Raw genomic sequence first — 19535 nt, 5'->3', positions numbered from 1 at the left:
GAGAAAAGGGGACAAGGTCCTGCATCCTGTCCCCCTTCATGCCCTTCACCCCAGCTCCGGACTTTGCCCGGCAGTATCTCACGCAGCTGGTTTGCAAAGGGGGCAGGATCCAAAGGGGGAGAAAAAGGAGCAAGGTCCTGCACCTTCACCTCAGCCCAGGGCTTCGCTTGGCAATACCATGCCTTGCAAAGAGGGAGAAAAGCGGGCAGGGTCCTGTATCGCCCCCCCCCCCAGCTCAGGGCTTTGCTTGGTGAGCAAAGTGGGAGTAGGAACCTGCATCCTGCCCTCCCCCCGGCCCAGGGCTTTGCGTGGCAATGTCATGCATTCGGCTTGTAAAGGAGGCAGCACTCCGCCTCCCAGCGCCCCCCTCACCCCAGCCCAGGACACGCACGTCCCCACCCCCCGTGTGTGGGGGGGAGGGGGCAGGGCAGGGCAGGGCGAGCGGCGCCCCCCCGGGCGGGCCCATTTCCGTGCGGCCGGGCGCGCCGTCCCCGCGCGGGGCGTCTCGAGCCGTTGGCTGCTCCGCGCCGTTTGGCTCCTTCCCCTAGTAACAGCTTCCTGCCGCCGGCCCCGCTCCGCGCCTCACACTCACTCTCTCTCTCTCTCTCTCTCTCACACACACACACACACACACACACATACACACGCGTGCGTTACCGCTCTTCCTCCTCGGGACTTCATCCCCCACCCCTCCCCCTCCCCCCCTAATTGAATATCACAGCAGCATTTGGTGGTGACTTCCTCCCCTCCCCCTCCCCCTCCCCCCGCGTGTGTTTCCCTCCCCCCCCACAGCCTTTTTCTTTTTTTTTTTTTTCTTTCCCCTTCCTCTTCTCCCCTCCCCCCTCGGTGTGGGCACCTCAGCTAAAAGACACCCATTAGACACCTAGATGTAGCAAGGAGGAGACAGCCCGGGGTGAATTGCTTTTGGAGTTGGGTTTTTTTTTTTAATTTTTTTTTTAATTATTTTTGGTGGGGGGGAGGGGGAGGGAGGGTGTGTGCGTGTGCGTGTGCGTGTGTGTGTGTGTTTCTCCATTGCAAAAGCCAAGGGGGGGGAAGCAGCCACTCAGCCCTCCATTGCAAGGTAAGGATTTATTTTATTTGGGGGGGTTTGCACAAGTAACCTCTTCCCCCCCCAGTGCATAGGGGTGGGGGAGGGCAGCTGGTTGGAGAAGGGGGTGGGGGATGGGCAGCACTGACATGCCTTCCCTTCCCCCCGGCCCCCCCCCCCCGGCTGCTTGGGCAAGGGGTGTTTTTGGCTTTGGGGAGCCGCTGGTGAGCCTTGCATGCCCCCTTCCCCCCCCTCGTCCCAGCTTGTTTGGGTGCCTTTGTGCCCCCCCCAACACACCCCCTTCCTCTTCTCCTTTCCCACCCTTGGCTCCCCCTCCCCCCAACCTTTTGGGTTTTATATATATTAAAATAAAGGGTGGGGAAAGGTTGGGGGGGGGGAAGGATTTGCTGCAAATTGAATCAAGGAGCCATCATGAGGCAGGCTGGTTTCTAGCCTATTTTTAGCTTGATTGGTGTAAAGAAGAGGCATCTTGTAGGATTTGAATGTTTATTTTGCAGTGCACATATTTAAGAAAAAAAAAGGGGGGGGGGAAAGCCACACCAAAGTGTGACCTTAGGTCTGTATTTAATTATTTATTTATTTGCAGTGGGTTTCTGGTGCCTTTGTATGGGGTAGAAATGTGCTTGTGGCTGAACTCATGGTGGAGTGGGGGAGGGGAGTGCTCCTGTGTCCACACTTTTTTTCCTCTGTGTGATTGTTTTGTTGTTTGTTTTCCCCTCCCCCCCTTCCCCTTCCCCTTCTTTTTCTTTCCCCTCTCTCCTTAATTTCCTTTCTTTGCAATTGTGCTGTGTGCATTTCCCTTTGGAAGTTCAAGGGAATGGTTTCCTTTGTGTTTCTGCAGCCCTGGGTGGGTGTGAGAGGGGACCCTCTTGTATTTATCATTTGGATTTGAAGCTGGGAAGTGGCAAAGTTTTCTGTGTGGGGCAGTCCCCTGTTGAGTTTGGGGTGGCACATGAGGAGCTTTTTGGTGACAGGAAGGGCCACATGGAGAAGCAAGATGTGGGCCCTAGTTATGGAAATGGAAGTGTTTCTGCTTTTTTTTTTCTCCGTAAGTGTGTTGTGTTGTTTTTTTTTCCCCTGAGCTTGATCATTCAAAAAAAAATGCGAAATGAAGCAGGCAGGCTTGTCCTGTGCACTAGATCTTTACACCTAAAATGGAGAGAGGCTCTCTGAGTTGGTGATCGACCATGTGTAGCAGTTGTAACACCAAAATGTGCTCTCTTAGTTTGCTTATGAAGGGGTGGACTTAGAAATTAAAGTTGTTACAGGTGAGTTGAATCTTTCGGCACTATATTCACTATATTGTGAAGGCAAAATTTATGAGAGAAAAAAGTCTCTTGTGAGAGCCTGGTATGTATTTCGTGCTTTCTTGTTGCTTGAGATAGCAAGGTGAGTCTTTTTTTTTCTTTAAGAAAGTTTGATCTGTAGGTTGCAGTGTGAAGTTTTGCTGTTGCAGTTTGTTGTTTTTGTTTTTATTTTTCCCCTCCCTACTGTCAACAGTACTCAACTTCCTTATTTTCCTGTCTGTGTAAATCACTAAATTAACTGATTTATAGTTGAGCTCGCGAAGCATGCTCATTCTTTGTTATTAAAGGAGAGGAGGCAGAAACTTGTGGTCAGGAGGATTCTGCAATTGTCACATAAACAAATTGGTCTGAGCTTGACTGCACAGCATTTTACTGTTGTGGAGCTATTATAATAAATACTTGAGGGTGTTATAAAGCATATTCACAATGAAGATGCTTTATTATTGATGTTGTCTTGCTCATTGGATACTGACTCAGGCTTTGATTTGGGCCCATTCTGCAGGAAGGTGCCATTTGCAAAATTTCAGGTATGGCTTCTGAATAATGTCTGAAGTTTTAGGGCTGTTTGGCAGGTTTAAGGCCCTCCTTATGCTTCAAATTAAGCACAGACTTGGAGATCTGCCCTTGTGAAATTCATGGTGAGACTGGGGCCTTGATTGGGACCCATTCATGTTAATAATCTCATCAACAAATTTTATAAAATGTGTTGTTCCTGTGCAAGTGTCATAACAACCTTGCACAGGAACAACTTTAAGCACATGCATATTGTTTGTAGATCTTAAAATCATAAGGGCTGGGAGGGGGACACTGTTAAGATGAATGTGCCAAGCACATAGTTGTTGCTGTATAGTAGCAGGTTTTTTGTGGCTTCCTATTGTGATGATTTCTTTTTTTCTTTTTGGTTAAGTTTTAATATAATAACTTTGCATTTTACTTTTAATCCCAGGTCACTTGAGACTCTCTGGTCTTTGTTTTATGAAGTTATGTTGGTTAAAGGAGTGGCAAGCTTTCTCTCCATGAAAATAGGGTTCGTGTGGTATTGTATCTTGGGAATCCAGTGTCTTGGGAACCCAGCCTCCCAAATTATTATTGAGATCACTTGGGAAATATTTAGCATGCATTCCATAAGAGGAGAGGGAAGGGACAAACTGAGACTTAAATATGTGAGTAACTGGGACTTGTGTTTTGGCTTTTAGTATATAAATTAGTTAGATTTATTTTTTTTTTTTCATTTGGATTTGTCAGTACTTCATTTGGCGGACTAAATGCCTAAAATCATTAAGTCTATTTGCTGTACAAGTGTAATATTTTCCTTCAAACTTCTATTTACAGTGTTTTTCCAAGAGAATTTGTACAAATGCTGCTCTTGAGGTTTTCATCTGTGAGGTAAATGACTGGGGTGTGTGTGGTGCTTTGAAGTTACAAGGTGTTATGTAAGTGCCAAGTACTGTACTAGTTTACTTGTGACTTCATAGTTGCTTTCCCCTTGTGAGAGAGCATGATATTTCAAAGCATTGTGACCTCTTATAAGATGTACCTGGATGGACTGAGGATAAGTGGTCAAAACCGTGAGCTGCATATGGTGTTTAAACTTTCAGTAAAACTTTTCTTAGACTGAATAACGCAATTTACATTTACTTTGTCTGTCTTTCCTAAATTGACATTCTTACGGGGCTTAAATTAGAAAATTGTGTAAATATATAACACACATGGTTTATTCTTTTGCAAACCAATTATCTCATGTAGTCTCCACATGTACATAAGCTGCTTGTATGGGTTGGTGTTTGTAGGGTTTGGAACTAAATTATTATTATATTTGTATTGCCTACGTTATTTTGGGTGTGTGTCTACATACCCACACAGAAATGAGCTGAGTATCTTTACTTCAGTAAATGCCTACCAAAATAATATATTTTCTGCAGATTGATTATTTAACTTTTATAGATAATTTTTAAACTTCTGAGCAAGTACGCTGTGGGCAAAATAGTGTGTAGTACACACCCCATGCTCCTATTTCTAGGAACGCTTGCTAAGTGACTACTGAGATGCTGTCCATCCTGCTTCACGTGGAGGCATGGAAGGGTTGGCTACAGGTTGAATTTATACTGTAGTAAAGTTTGATGCTTGAAAAAGTTTGTTTTGTTTTTTGTGGATGAGTTGGCTGGCACTTTCATTTGGAAAAGACAACATGTATGGGAGACACTAGTCACATTTGCAAAAAATCTGAATTTTTGCATCTCTGTTTGAAGTCAGGGAACAATTTTGTGTGCTTAGCTTCTCAGAAAATTAAGCCCTGCTGGTATTTTGCTGACTTTGCAAACTTCTTTTTAGGGCTGTAATGCCTGTTTTCCCTGGGAGTAATGTTGGAGATGGAAGAATTACAACAATGGAATGAGGACTAAAAATGTAAAGTCACAGAGTACATGGAGTATTTGCCTCAGTGTGGCGAAAGAGTGATCTTGATTATTATTGGTGCCGAGCAGTTAAAAATCAGTCATTCACAGGATGTCCTGGGTTTTTTGTCTGTCTTTTACAGTTAATATCCAGTTATAACCTCTCTTCTGTGTACCATGTTATGGAGAAGCTTCAAATACTCATCTGCCATAAGCAAACAGTTTTTTGCAACAAAACTTTGGGTAGCTGGAGCAGCATTACTAGAAATTTTAGATGGTCCTGAGGACATGTGTACAGGCCTCCCTGCTCCCTCAGGCAGGGCAATGGTCCTCTCAAGCTGAGTGGCAATCTGCTATCTGGCAGCTGATGCCAGGGCTCTTTTTAAACTCTTGGTGTGGCCTGCAGGAGGATTTTTATAATCCCTATACTCATCGTGGTGATATCACACACTTGTAGAGTCTTATGGATCAAAACTATTAACTTTTCAAAGTTTTTCCTACTCTGTTTCAGGGGTATAGGTTGTAGCCATGTTGGTCTAAGGACATAGACAAAGTTCTTTCAGTAAATCTAATATCTTTTATTAGACCAACTAAAATAGTTGAAAAAATTCTTCTTTGCAAGCTTTTGGGTATAAACACCCATGTACCTCAAAGCTGTAGCTTTTCATAGTTGCTGGAAAAAAGTTAAGACCATGTAGCAATTTTCTGTATAATGTGTTGTTTCTGGAGTTTTATCCAGGTTAAGAGTTAAGGTGTTGAATCTTCCAAGAAAGTCGTGTGCTGGGCACCACAACCATAGATATTGTCAATGTTGAGGGGCCTAAAGTTTGAATTCATCCTAAAAGTTAGTCCCCATGTCTTTCAAGCAGACTGTGCTAAAGTTCATGTTTCTCATGTGGGTGACCTATCAACATTGTGACCATAGAGCTGGGAATTCTTGTTATCACAAGTGCACGTGAGGTGAATTCCAACATCCTGAGAGCTTCCCAAGAAGCATCAGGCAGAGACCTTGAGGGACAATTTGAAGGGCACTGTATATGAAGTTGGGTTGCAAAACCAAGGGGCAAAATCGCAGGTGTATCAGCTCACCCAGAATGTCTGAGAGGAGTTAGTTTTGATGTTGCATGCAACTTTTTTTTTTTTCCTCTCTCCAGATTGGGTGGTTGCAGGAGGTCAGTAACAAAAATTAGGACATGCAACATTGAGGACATGCGGAATGTTTTTATTTGTCCTGTGTGAAGTCACAGGAAGTTTGGTGCTCCCAGTTTGGCAGTATGTCCTTCAGTCTGCAGTGTTCAGTGAGAAGACAACTATTAAACAGTGGATCATAGGTAATTTTTTTATATGGTTGTCAACATCCTTATTCTACTGCAAAAGTTCCTGCTTGGAACCTTAATGCATACACGCGTCCCTAAATAAAGGATCGTGCACATTGCCATGTTTTGGGTGGGGGAGGAGTGTGGTTTTAGATTTACTACCATGGTTAGTTTTGCTATAATCTTTTTTTTTTTTAATTGCTGATGATATAAAAGATAAATGTTTATCAACTTTTCATTAATGTGTATATTAGTAAGTTATGGTAATATATTTTGGGCAAATATATTTTTAGTTTTTTCTAAATGTAGCTATAACCCCACAGTATGGATTAGCAAAACGGATTGTATGTCTGCACCTTTGATTTTTGAGCATACTCTGGAAGAGAGGTAGCACTTGTTTTTCATTTCAGCTGCATGGGTAAGCTTGCTTTATGTAGCAGTCATTTGATATTTCTTGCTTAAATTCTGAATTCATTGTTTTGTGTAAGCAGAAGGAGTTTAGAACAACATAACCTCAGTATATTGAAGTGGAATAATACTTGGGCCAAGAATACAAAGAAATAGCTTGCTAAGCAAATTCGATAAACTTGGTGTCATAGAAAAGAAAGCGATCTGCTCCTAAATTTAAATATTCATGTAAACCAACTTTTTTCTTACAAGTACATTCGTCGATATTGGTAATATTCGAGAGGATTTGTTGGTGGGGAACAACCCCCCCCCTTCCTTCCCCTTGGCTTATTCCATCTGTTACTTGAGTAGATTTTAAAAGGTCTTTGGTTCTCCACTGGAATCATATCCATATACTTACATTGTTCATGTTGGCCAAATCCATTCTGATTTGATTCTTCCGTGCACTTTAAGTTATTTGAGAGAGGGAGTTAGCTATGTTAGTCTGAAGCCGGGCAGGGTGGCACCTTAAAGACTAACTCTTTCCGAAACTATAAGCTTTCATGAACAACAGCCTACTTCAGATTCTGTGAATGAACCATCATTACTTTGCTTATTCCAGGTTATCAAATGCCTATAAAAAGTTCTCTGATTTTATGTATGATGAATGTAATACTTATAGAGTATCTTAGATATTGCATTCAAATACTCTTTTCCATCAAAATGTACCTTCTCAGAGCTTTTATAAATAATCCCTGCGAATCACTCTTTGGGAAGATAGATAGAGACCTTCACACACACCTCAAATAGCTGCATTCTGGATGGCAGGGGCAGGCTGAGTGTTAAACAGTTGTCACTGAATATTCCCACCCTCTGAATTTTCCTATTTTAAGCTAAAGGAATTGTTTTAAGCTAAGGAATCTGCGGGGCCACAGGGATCGTAATTTGTGTAGCCTTCTCTGGGGGGAATTTCTTGTGGGGGGAATGCTGTGATTTGTTAAGGAGCTTGGATGCTTAAGTTATGCCATGTGGTTTAACTTAAGGCATGTGGCTTATATTGGTAGAACTGGTGAGAGACTTTTAAGAAAGATTAAGTGTATAAGGGAGGGAGGAATAGAAATTTGCAAAAAATGTTCATGCAAAACAATTTCCATGTTCTAGTCAATTTCTTTTGATTCCAGCATGCCTCTGTACTGGAGACTAGGCTGGTATGTGACCTAGCATATCAGATATCTGTTTACTAGTATTTCCGTTTCATGGAGGCTGAGATGGAGTTTGCTGTTCGTCATTTTAAATAACCAAAACTGTTAACATTAAAGGCTGCATCTTCAGTTGGACGCTACTAAGCAGCAGCAAAACTTGCAGACATGTCATTAAGGTAAAATCCTGTTTGTGCACGTGTCTGGTAGTGTGCTCAGCTCAGGTCCCTTTCCCTTCCCAGCTCAGCTTTTTAATAGATATGGAATGGTATTTGTCAGGCTGCCTTTGCAAGTGTATTTGTGGCTACTGAATTAAAATTACTCAGGTTTTATTTGCTGTAAAAGTAGCAGAAGCTTGACACCACAGTGTTTTGCTTTGAAACACCCATTTATGTCTAAACATTGACATGTATGTAGATTTCTCTAGTAGATATGAAAGGTTCTCCACTCCTCAGAAAAAATTAAACATGGTTATTGCTGTGCCATACAATTAGAAGGAAAAGCCCAGCCCTACATGCTTAACAATAACTACTAGTCGTAAAACTTTGTATTGCTAGTTCCCTTCTTCTAGAGCTCACCCTTCCCTGTTTATAATTCTGTGTTATCCCTCTTGGATGCGTTTCCTCTTGTTTGCTGTAATGTGGATACATTAGAATTTAGAATAAAGCTCCTAAAAACACAATTTAGAATGGACTTCCTAAACGTAAACATGCTGTACATTTTGCCTTTATTACTTGCTTTAGTTTTTTCTCTTCGTAATTCTCATTTTCTGATAGAATTTTTTGTTTCATTTCATTCTTTGACAGTATAAAGGTCTTTCACAATCTTTTTTTTTTCTATCTGATAATCTTCCAAGGCAAAATGTTGTCCCTGTTCATCCTCATTTAGTATTTTTCTCCACCATGGTTTTCCTTTCTCTCTTTCTTAAACTTCTTTGTATAAATTATATACGTTAAAGCAAGGGGGCTCATTCCTTGGTGTGTGGGCCAGGTTTGGCCCATGGGTCAGGAAATTTGGCAGCAGAAGAACGGTGACATGGCTCCCCTGCTACTAAATTCCCAGCCCCTGGGGAGCCCTGGGTCCTGCATGCTGGATCAGGTACCCAGTTCCAGGGTGGAAGGCAGTGCCAGACACCTGGGATCCAATTCTGGTGCTCTGGAGTGGGAGGGGATGGTGCCAGGCCTCCAGGATCTGATCCCGGTGGGGAGGGATGGCATCAGTCCCTGCAGATTAATCCTAGCATGCTGGGGTGGGAGGGAGCAGTGCCAGGTCCTGGGAAACCAGTCCTGGTGGGTGGGGGCAGGAGGGGCACTACCAGGCCTTTAGGGTCCAGTGCCAGGGAGGCGGGGTGATGCCAGGCTCTTGGGGCCCAAGCCTAGTGCACAGGAGTGGAAGGGTGTCCTAGGGTCTGCTCCTTGTGCTCTGGGCGGGGAGGGGCGGTAAGATGCTGGTGCACAGGGCTTGATCCAGCCTGTGGACTGGCCCTGCCCCACTTGCCTCACCTGTAGGGCCAAAAGGTTGAGCAGCATTACATCAAAGTGCCCCTGTTTATCTGTATGTGTTTGAAAGCGTTATTGCACTTTGCAGGGATAGTTTAATTGGGCATTCCTTCAGAACTGAGCCATTATGTTGGGATGCAGGGTGGGTTGCAAAGTAAAACTTGCCAGCATTGTTAGTTTCATTCTGCAGTCTGTGTTACTGACAGTACCTTGATGTGCAAAGGTAAGGTGGTGGGTGGGCATTATCCAGGAAAAGAAACAGAATTGACAAGTTCTGGTGATGCCTTTATTCGATGAAAAGAAACTCGCCTTTAGGCAGAGAGGATTGATTATACTTGATCCCAGTGAAATGAATGAGAGACTTAAGTGGAAGTTGGCTTGGTTCCTTAGTAGAAAGTTTAGGAGCTTCATTAGACGGAAATTAAAGTCTTTGGTGACTTTTTGTGGGGGGAGAATTTAGCTCACTATTTTCCTTATTTTTTTTTTAAACAGGAAAGGTGGAAAGTAAAAGACAAACTTTGTGACTTAAAGTAAAATTAGCCATAATGAATTTACTTATAGCCTTGATTTGTTTTGTATTATGGGCAGTGTCAGGAAGCCAGAGCAGAATTGCTGCTTTATAGCTATGGGTGCAGACAGGCCTTGATCCTTGCTAGCAAGTGTGTGTGGATAGCTTCTACTGCTTTTAAGCAGCTCTACTTACACAGATGAGCTTAAAGAACTGTGACTGGAAAATAGGAAGAATGTCTCCAAAGGGCTCTGGAGATGCAGTTTATCTCTAGGAATTGCAGAAGTGAAATATTCTGTTTGGTATTTGGGCATCAGAATGTGACCATTTTTGATTTGGTGGGGTTGATAGCCAGAAATCAAAGAAAACAAATCAAGGAAAAATGAATACATCATGAAATCTCTCTGACCATATGGCCTCAGCAAAACTTTGATAGCACACAAGTGTTTTGTCTTGGAAGTGTGCACAACTGTTGCAGGAGAAAAAATAAGCTGTGCTTTGAAGGAAGTCAATAAAGGGTTTTTGCTTGAAAGTCTTTAATATATCATTGTAAGCTCTTTGACACAAAGATGCTGACACTCACCATACTAATACTGCTCACACAGCCCCAGGGTCACAGTCACATATGTTGCATTTAAGTCATTGTTTCTTTTTATAAATTCCCATATTAAGGCGCATATAATGTATTCCAACATATGTCATGTAGAAACTTGCTGCAGTCATAAACCTAGCTTATAAGGTCTGTGGATGTAGCCATGCAGGCCTTATTTAGGGAGTGAACATAAGAATCATAAGAAATGCCATTGACTAGATCTGCTGGGTGTGGAGGGAGCTCTGCCCCCTGTTGCCCTGTGGAGCACAGTGCAAGGCTTCTCTTGCTGTGTGTGGAAGATGCAGGGGCTCTGCATGGACTGCCAGCAATAGAGGCAGCCAGGCAGGTTGTGCTCCTTGTCCCTACATTCAGCTCTGGCTGGAGCTGTGCCCCGCCAGAGCCTGTGCCAGGCATGAGTGCCCCTACCTGCTGTTGCTGGCAGTGGGGGCTGCGCACCATGTGGGGGAGGATCCCCATGCTCTCTACTCCCCCTCACACTGCACAAACCTTAAACACCCACAGCCTGCTCTCATGACCTCCGCCGACATATAGGCACACCCCAAAATACCTTACGCCCTCCTGTACATTCAACCCACCGTGTGTGTGTGCGCGTGCGCGCGCACACACACACACACACTCACTCACTCTCTCTACCAGTCAGACTTCATTTTTGAGTTATTATGCGATCACCCTTGTACATTACACAAACACAAATCATGATAAAAATATTTTTTGTAATAAAATTAAAGCATGTTATATATAGTAGGTGTTTGATTTCTAGTATGACTTCATTTTTTTCTGTTTCTAAGATGGCAGCCCTTCCCCAAAGGAGTATTTGGGGGTGAGGGGCAAGGAGAGGCACTTCCGGCAGGAAAAGCCAAGGCTTAGCAGGTGGAATTTACAGGCCTAATATGGCAACAAGAGGGCAGGGCAACTGCCAAGGGGCAGGGCTACCAATGTAGCCCATAACAGCTTACCAAAACTCTTTAAGCAGCCCTCCGGCTGAAATAATTGCCCGACCCTGCCACATTACCATTTAGCTTAGTTATCCTCATGCAGTGGATGCTGAGGAGGAGCGTGAGCAAGATATGTCCAGAATCATCTGCCCCTTGCTGCTTTCCCATTGCATGTTTCAGCTGTGGGAGGCTTAAGGAGTTAACTAGATGTCATCACTTTAATTCTGAAGTAGAACTGCAGGATTGGTGCCTTTGCTTGGGGGGGGGGAACGTTTATTATGTTGTTGTTTTTGCTTTTTCTTAAAAACCAAATGTAGTGTAGTTTATTTGCTTGATTCAGTGGGGTTTTTTTGAGGGGGGGTTAACTCTTAGAAATAAATCTTGCGGGTCATCATTATTAGTTCACAGTCTGGATCGAGACTGTATATGATATTTTTCCTCTTCAAAGTGTTCTAGTCTGAGTTATTGAGCATTGATGCTTGCAGTATATTTGACGGTATTTACTATATTCTTAAATTATGACAGCTCTCTGTTGGTTGTACCTGGGTGCTTTAGTAGCACGTGTTGGATTGTCAGATGATGTAAATCATTTTAGCTCTGACTTCACATTGATTTAATCTGAGAATCTGCCTCTTTGTGAGTAGCCACTCCAGTCTACTGTTGAATGCCTCCCTGCTACCTCCTTTCTGGAGGCTTATATGTAAGTTCTAAAATATTGCTGCAGTTTCATTACAGTGTCAGCAGCAAGTTGTTGGAGTCCCAGTGCAGTTGTTATACCCTAACTGAATGTATATAGATGAGTCATCGTTTAAGGATTTAAACTTTTCGTATGCACCATTACTGTTTGTCTAGCCGGGCTCTTTTCAGGAACTACTCTGAGACAGTGTCATGGAGTTGTGAAGGCAGGGCCTCCGGAATTATCCTGTGGTTCAGTTTTAATTCGTATTCTTGGCATCAGAGCAATTTCTGCAGATTTCCATAGGATTGTTGTACTGGTATCATATTCAGAACTCCAGGGAACCCCCAGCATCCTGGCAGTTCTAGCTTGATATTAAATATTGGGTATTACAAGTTGTCAGTGTTACTGCCGAAAAGACTTTGGGTTGTTTGTTGAGAGAATTTGGGATTTTTAAACGGAGAAAACCAGGATCCCTGGTTATGAAGCGGTTTTCTACTACGGGACTTCTGTCAGTGTAGATAGGTGAAGGCAAATCCACAACTTGAGGAAAAAATATCAGTGTAAGTCACCTTTTGTCTGCATTTGTAATTTGCCTTTTTGCACTTATGTTAATGTTTGTAGAAGAGTTTAATTTTTTCAGCAACAAACTGCTTTCACCTTTCATCTTTTGAGCTGAAATTTTCTATTCCTGCTTGAAAGTGAAGTTCTGAGTTTGTTGGTTTTTTTTATTTTTATTTTTCTTGAAAATCTCTTCACACGGTTTTGAGACATTTAAAAAAATACGTATTATCTTTGTACCGTAACTCTTCCTAAAGAATATACCTACAGCGGAAACTTCTGAGAACTGCACTTTATTCTGAACATAATCCACACTCTGGGCTGTTACCTTTGCTTGAACTTAAAAATGTAAGCCTTTATAAGAATTTGTCAATGCTTCAAGATTTAATTTTGGTTAACATATGCAGGGGTAGCAAAGATACCAGCCTATATAGCCTGTAATAGGGCCATATCACAAAGGGTGCTGTCTCAGACTAGACTCTTGTGGTCACTGGCCCCAGCCCTGGCCCTGTGTGATGCATGCAGTGTTCGGAGCTGGTCTAGACTGTGCACTAGATACAGTGTGCAGGGCCAGTCTGTGGGCCTGATTTGGCCTGTGGACTGCCCCATGCACTCATCCACCCTGCAGGGCCTGATGAGTTTGATACCTCTGATGTAGGCTGTGAATTTAAAGTGCAGTAGCTATTTTGGAATAAGTTCACATGTAGGCACTCTAGAGTAACAGTGTGCTGTTCCTGTTTTGGTCTGCTTCGCTGGTTACTTTGGAATAGCTGTTGAATGTGTAGCAAGCCCTAGACTCGTTGCTGCATATGAGTAGTCAGCGAAGATACTTTTTTTAAAGAAGAAATGAAAGCCTTTGCTTCTCATGACACCTCTTCATGTTCTTGTGAGAGACTTGTCTAGGGCCTGGGGCATTGAATTTTATGAAAAAAGAGCCAATCCTTCAGAAAGAGTCTTAAGTTTAAGACAGAAGAAAAATATTTGAGTGAAAAGAGATGAATCTCCATAACACTTGTTTCTTTGGCATGCTGTAGCAGTAAGGCAACCACACATTTTCAGTTGTTTGTGACTCTGGGCTATTGTTCCATGTTCGTTTGCAGCGGCTGCAAATGATCGCAATGTGGTGCATTAAAGTTAGCCCAAGTCAGGAGCAGACACGCTTTCATGCACAAGCCACGTACTGATCATGCTCTGTTGCTGGAGGGCTGGTGAGCTGGCATCCCAGTGTGCCTTGCATTTACAGGTGTTCTTTTAAAGCCATTTAAGGCTTTCCTGGAAGCTGAGGAGGAAGACACTGGTCAGGACATTTCACTTCATTTAAAAACTCACAACTGAGTTCTTAAGTGTGGTCACAGCTCACAGGGTCACCGTCATACGAGAAGATGGCCAGGCCATACCTGTCTTCAGTGCAGGTTGGGGTGATGCCGTATGTCCTGCGGGCAACGTTCCCTCTAAGCTGTGTGGCGTGTGCGGCCGTGCAGGTGTGCTTGAGCAGCACTGCCAGGCGCGCCTGCGCGGCCGTGAACGCGACACAGCTTAGAGGGAATGCTGCCTGTGGGCATGCCCCAGAGTGGGTACTGGCATTGCCAGTGTGCCAAACACCGTCTCCCTGGCCACGGGCAGAAGTTTGGGTGGGGTAGAGAGTGCCCCATGGTATGGGAGACATGGAGTGATGCATCCTGGGAAGCTGAGGGACTATAGGATCTTTGTTTTATGTGTGTGGAGCAGTTTGATATACAGATAAGATAATCCTTCTGGAAAAGGAGCAAATTTGCAACACCACAGTGGCCTGTAACACGTACTAAGTTGCCTGTGTTTTAATTGCACTTAGTAAGTGTTAATTTGAACATGTGACATCACCCGCTGCAAATTTTTTTCTTTGGGCTGTGTTTTTCCAGGCTTGTTCTGTGCCTGGAAGTGGTGTGGGTTTTTTTTTTTTAATTGCCTTACAGAGTTAAGATGTGCGTTTGAATGGGGGGGGGGGAACCATTTAAAAAAGTGCGCGCACACACACACAACAGTGACAGAAATTTTAATCGGCTTTTATGTAGTTCAGTAGTAGCCCCAGCTGTGAGAAGGGTTTTAGATAGTTGCAGTGTTTATACGGTTTTAAGGTATGTAGGTTTTGTGTAGTCTGAAATTTTGATTTTTATATTACCAAGTTTTATAGAGGCCTTTCAGAACTACATTTTACTAATGCTCAATAAATTTGGAAATACAATGCATAGAAGTAATTCTTCAGTCCTACAGGTATTCAGCTATGTGTGTGAAGTTAAACATAAGCATTGAGTACATGTTCACAGAATGTGGAGCCTATGATCATAAAGGGAAAGCTGCACTATAGATATTTGCCCACCTGAGTTAGCTGATTACTTTGCTAAGTGAGCAGGGCCTCTGCAGTTGTACCACTTGATATACCTAACATGGGAGGTTGGAGATTTGGCACTCTGCAGCGGTGCAGTTGCTAAGGTTTATAAGCTGGGTCAAATAGAAATTGATTTTTCAAGCCTGCAGATCTGTTACACTGGGGTTCAAGAAAGGTGTATTGAAGAGTGCCCTGAGAACAAGAAAGTATAGTTCCTGGAAGAGGTGCCAAAATGCCATGGCAATCTGGCTTCAGTTCAGGTTATTAGAACCTGTGCTGTTCTGATAACCCCTGAAATCCTGCTGAGAGGACGGAGACAGGACAGCCGAGATCTCATGAACCAGCAAGCCCATAATTGATGAGAAGACTCATGCTTGTCACCTCCCACCAAAGGTACAAACCAGCACATATATTTCCCCCGGTTTTCCAGCATAGTGCCTCAGCACCTGAATTACCAGTTACTTGCTTTGTCCTCTTTACTACTGACTGGGATACTAAACCTGTGTATATTTTTGGTGCTACGAGCATCAGAGATGCGTCTTGTTTGGTGCTGTTCCTCCTTATTTTCAACCTGACCTGAATTTAAAACTTTTTGTTCTTCAATATTTTAGTATTGGTAACATTTTATAATATATAGCTTTCTGAACTGTATTTTTCCTCCTGAAATATTTTGATTGAATTCTAAGAACACACAAATGATTTAGGGACACCCCCATCAAAACAAAACCAAAAATATAGGTCTCCTGTAAGACTGAAAAATATTTCCTGAAAGCTCATTCCTACAGACTTTGCAAGGTGTTGATATTGGTTGTATGGTTCTAAAATGTGGAATTTTCCTCAAGGGAAAATTTGTGTGCGTTTGGTGTGGGTGTGGGAATCTTTGATCATCAGTGACACGATCCCATACTATTTTACTGTTGATGCTGTGCAGTATCAAATAATTATTTCTTGTTATAAGGTAGTGGTGTCAATGCAGCCCTAAGCTTTTGTTTTGCAAGTTGCTTTGTAGAAATGCATCCTTTCTCCTGCATGGTGTCCATAGAGTTTTGTGTTCAAGCATGGTTCCACTCACAGTGCTCCTTTTGGAATCAGGGTTTTGGATGTCATTTGTGAAAGTTAACTGTTCTTATACAACATACTGCATAATAAATAGCATAACAGAATAGCAGTGAAATAGCTCACCTAAGTCTGCAAATGAATTATCATAATTAACTGCCTCTTCCCTTGAATTGTACCTAATGAGGGCTGTACTGTTGGCTGAAAATAAATTGTATAGTACATTACCATTGACAAAATTATTTACATACCTCAGAGAGAAAAGAATGTATAAAAAGCCTTTCAAAGATGTGGTGGACCATTATGGAAATGAAATCGGCAAATAAAAGAACAAATAGAAACACTGTTGTGGGGGGGTTCTTCCGTAAGATTCTAAGAAAAAAATCATACTGTACCACTATATTTTAATAGTATGTGGTCAAGTAATTAAACTCTATCAGATGCAACAAAAAGACAGTTCATATATACAAAGGGACAAAATTAAGTCCTGCATTCGATTTCAGGCTCATCCTATAAAGGGATCAACTGATGTGGACATTTTAGGGTTTCTGAATTTCTAGAGCAAGATTTACTTCCTAGTACATAGATCGGGGGTAGGTAGTTACTTTGGCCCAATGACCACGTAGGGAGTTTTGGTGAGCTGTTGTAGGCTGGGACGGCACCTCTTGCCCTTCTCCCACGCAGCAGCTCACCAGGACTCCCTAGTTAGCCCCATCCTGTCCACCTGGCCATGTGGGGCCCAGTCAGTCTTCATGGAGACCCCAGGATCACAGGGTTGTGACAGCAAGGAGCTGTGGCAGTGCCATGATCTGCTTTCTGCACGCCATGCCTGCAGAACTGATGCTCCTCGCAGGGGCATGTGGGTGGCGGATCATGGCTCTGCTCGATGCTTAGCTGGGAGTGGTACAGGTGGGAGGAGCTGGGACTGGGATTGTGGGCGGTGACACCGTAGGGCCAGGACCCTGCGATCCCAACCCCGGTCCCACCCTTCCACCTGTCCCACTCCCAGATGCCACTCCCTGCCGGCCCAAGTTCCCTCTCCCGGTCAAGTGCAAAGCAGTGCCATGATCTGCTACATGCACACCCATGAGGGTGCTAGTTCTGCGGACAGGGGCTTTCAGGGAGCAAATTGTGGCTTGGTCCCAGTCCTGGCCCTGGCCCTGTGTGGTCACTGTCCCATGATCCTGGGATCTGCATGGAGATTGTCTGAGACCCACGCAGGGAGGGCTCGTGGCCAGGCAGACGGGATAGGGCTGCAGGTGGGCAGGGAGCTTCATTCGGGCTTTGTCTTGGATCTTGGGGTGAGGACAGCATAGGGCTGGGGTAAAGCCATGATCTGTTCCCTGTGTGCCCCTGCCTGTGGAAATCTGCCCGTTGCAGAAGTGTGTGGGCAGCAGCACTGTCACTGCCCCATGGTCCTGGCCTCATCCACTCGTCCTGCTTCTGAACACTGCTCCCTACCTGCTCGCAGCACAATCTCATCCCATCCACCCGGCCACACACCCTGCCCGCACAGGTCCTGCCCCCAGTGAGTGCCGGGTGGACTTGCGGGGGTGCCCGGGCAACGGGCCTTGGTCCAGCAGCAGATGGAAGGAGTCGTCATAGCTGCCGGGAAGCAAGTTTGGCCCCCACACTGCCCCAGCCCTGCTGTGCACCCCGGGTAGCGGGACCAGGTGCACACACCATGGCCCAGGCTGCCCCCTTTGCCTGTGTTAGGCGGGACCAAGGACCCGCTGCAGGTTGAACAAAATCCTTTGGTGGGCCGAATCCATCCCGTGGGCTGCATTTTGCCCGCTCCTGGCCTAGATAGTATCCAAAAAAGGTATCATATTTCAGAGCAAACGTAAGTTAAGTATAGTGGGATGCTGTGCTATACTTGCCTATAGAATACAATATTATCTAGACTACCATTCTGTCTTGTTGAATGTTTAACAATTGGTGAGTTGTTTTTTTTGTTTTTTTTCACAGCAGGCAATTCTTAACATCCTTAGGGAAAAATAAGAAATAAGCTTAGATTTTGATATGGAACCTTTATTACATAACATGGCATCCAATAGTATACTATTGGCCAATATTTATTGTACATAGCACCCACATAGTTAAACCCATCTAACTGGTAATTTATTAGCAGATTATATAGCTAAATGGAGGATGATTGTTGAAAATACCACAGTAATTACAAATGATTAGAGATGGGCCCAAGCTGCAACTGTATATTAGAACTTGCCAAAAAGTTTAGGGTTACTTATGCTTAATGTAAAATAACAGTAAAGGGCTGCTTTTAAAGTTAAATCTGATTCCTATGGGAGGGTCTAGAATTTCCAAGGGGGATATGAGTGATGTGACTGGTGCTTCAGTGGTGGCTGCAGCCATCACCGTCCCTCCCCTCTTCCACCCAACCATGAAATTGTGTCTTGGTAGTGTGTGTTGAGGATGTTTTTGAGTCCCTATGGAGGTATGCCTCTCTTGCCCTCTACCCCCACCACATCCTACCCTGCTGTAGGCACCCTCTCTACTTTGCTCAGTGGTGCCTCCTACCCTCACCCCCAAGTAGGGGCTTACGTCAGCATAGGTAGGGGACCTGCCAGCTGCTATGGATGTCCTGGGGCTGGTGAACCGCATTTAAAGCCCTGTTTTAATGGGTTGAATTCTGTTCCCATTCTCTCTCTCTCTCTCTCTCTCTCTCTCCCCCCCTTGCTCCTTGCCAGACTTTGCAGGTCATCCAGAATGCTAAAGCATTCAGATGATAAAGGTGAGGGAGAATAAGTAGTGTTTTCCATACTAAATTCTGGCAGTGTTTTCCTTGAAAAGCTCTAGCATCCCCATGCTTTGGAGCAGGAACTTGAAACTTGCCAGAGAGGTGACCATAGTGCCATTTGCCACCTCTGTGACCATATGTCCAAATTTGGCACAGGTTACCTTGTTATGTCATGTTTAATATTTGAATGCTTGACTTTGCAACTGTGGTGATCTTTTATGAATTTTTTGTATAATATTTAGAAAGCAAAGTGCCACTAATTAGTGCATAAATGCTTAAAAATGCCAAAGAAACAAAACTTTTTATTTCAAAGCCTTAATTTTTACCCAATATTATGAAGATACCTAACAAATAACAGCAAAACATTGTTTAATTAAGATGAAAAGGATGAGAGTTTTTAACACTGACTTATAACAAAGACGTTTAACTTAATGTATTCGTCACCTTGATGTACATTTCCAATGTGTTTTCTCTAAAACTACAAAATGCCTTTGAATGGTTTTTTATTGCAATATATGCTTTCTCTTTAGTAATGGGTGATTTAACAACATTGCAAATGCATCCTTTGCAAAAATATTTTAGTACTCGGTATTTCTCACTAATTATGCCTATTTCACTTAGCTTTGATCTGGACCATTCTTTAAAACATTATCACTCCTGTGGTCTATTCCTGTAAATTAATTTGGCAAGTTGGTTTCTAAATGGAGATGGGGGTGATGAGGAGAGGAACTGTAATGTGAGGCAGGACAAGCTGTGGCTACATGCAAGCTAATCCCAAACCCGATTCAGATAAGGAGTGTGTTTGGCCACCACTAATAGCCAGATCCCTCTTCTGTTGTCCTTGTCCTGCTGCCTAAGCTATTTTTTTTTAAATAAGTTATTTAAAAAAAAAT

At 43.5% G+C, this 19535-nt stretch overlaps 1 protein-coding gene across 1 annotated transcript in view; it reads left to right on the top strand.

Moving 5' to 3' along the window:
• The first annotated feature begins 815 nt into the window (after positions 1-815).
• Positions 816-19535, top strand: part of TBL1XR1 (TBL1X/Y related 1) — a 179271-nt gene continuing 160551 nt past the window's right edge. Inside the window, exon 1 of the mRNA XM_090050604.1 lies at positions 816-1081. The gene's annotated coding sequence lies outside the window, so the exon portion shown is untranslated. The remainder of the gene's footprint in view (positions 1082-19535) is intronic.

Source organism: Crocodylus siamensis, chromosome 6 (assembly GCF_052110815.1).
Source record: "Crocodylus siamensis isolate JL-2025a chromosome 6, ASM5211081v1, whole genome shotgun sequence".
NCBI classification, from domain to species: Eukaryota; Metazoa; Chordata; order Crocodylia; family Crocodylidae; genus Crocodylus; species Crocodylus siamensis.
The sequence above is the reverse complement of the archived record's forward strand: the minus strand, read 5'-3'. Positions and strand labels throughout refer to the sequence as shown.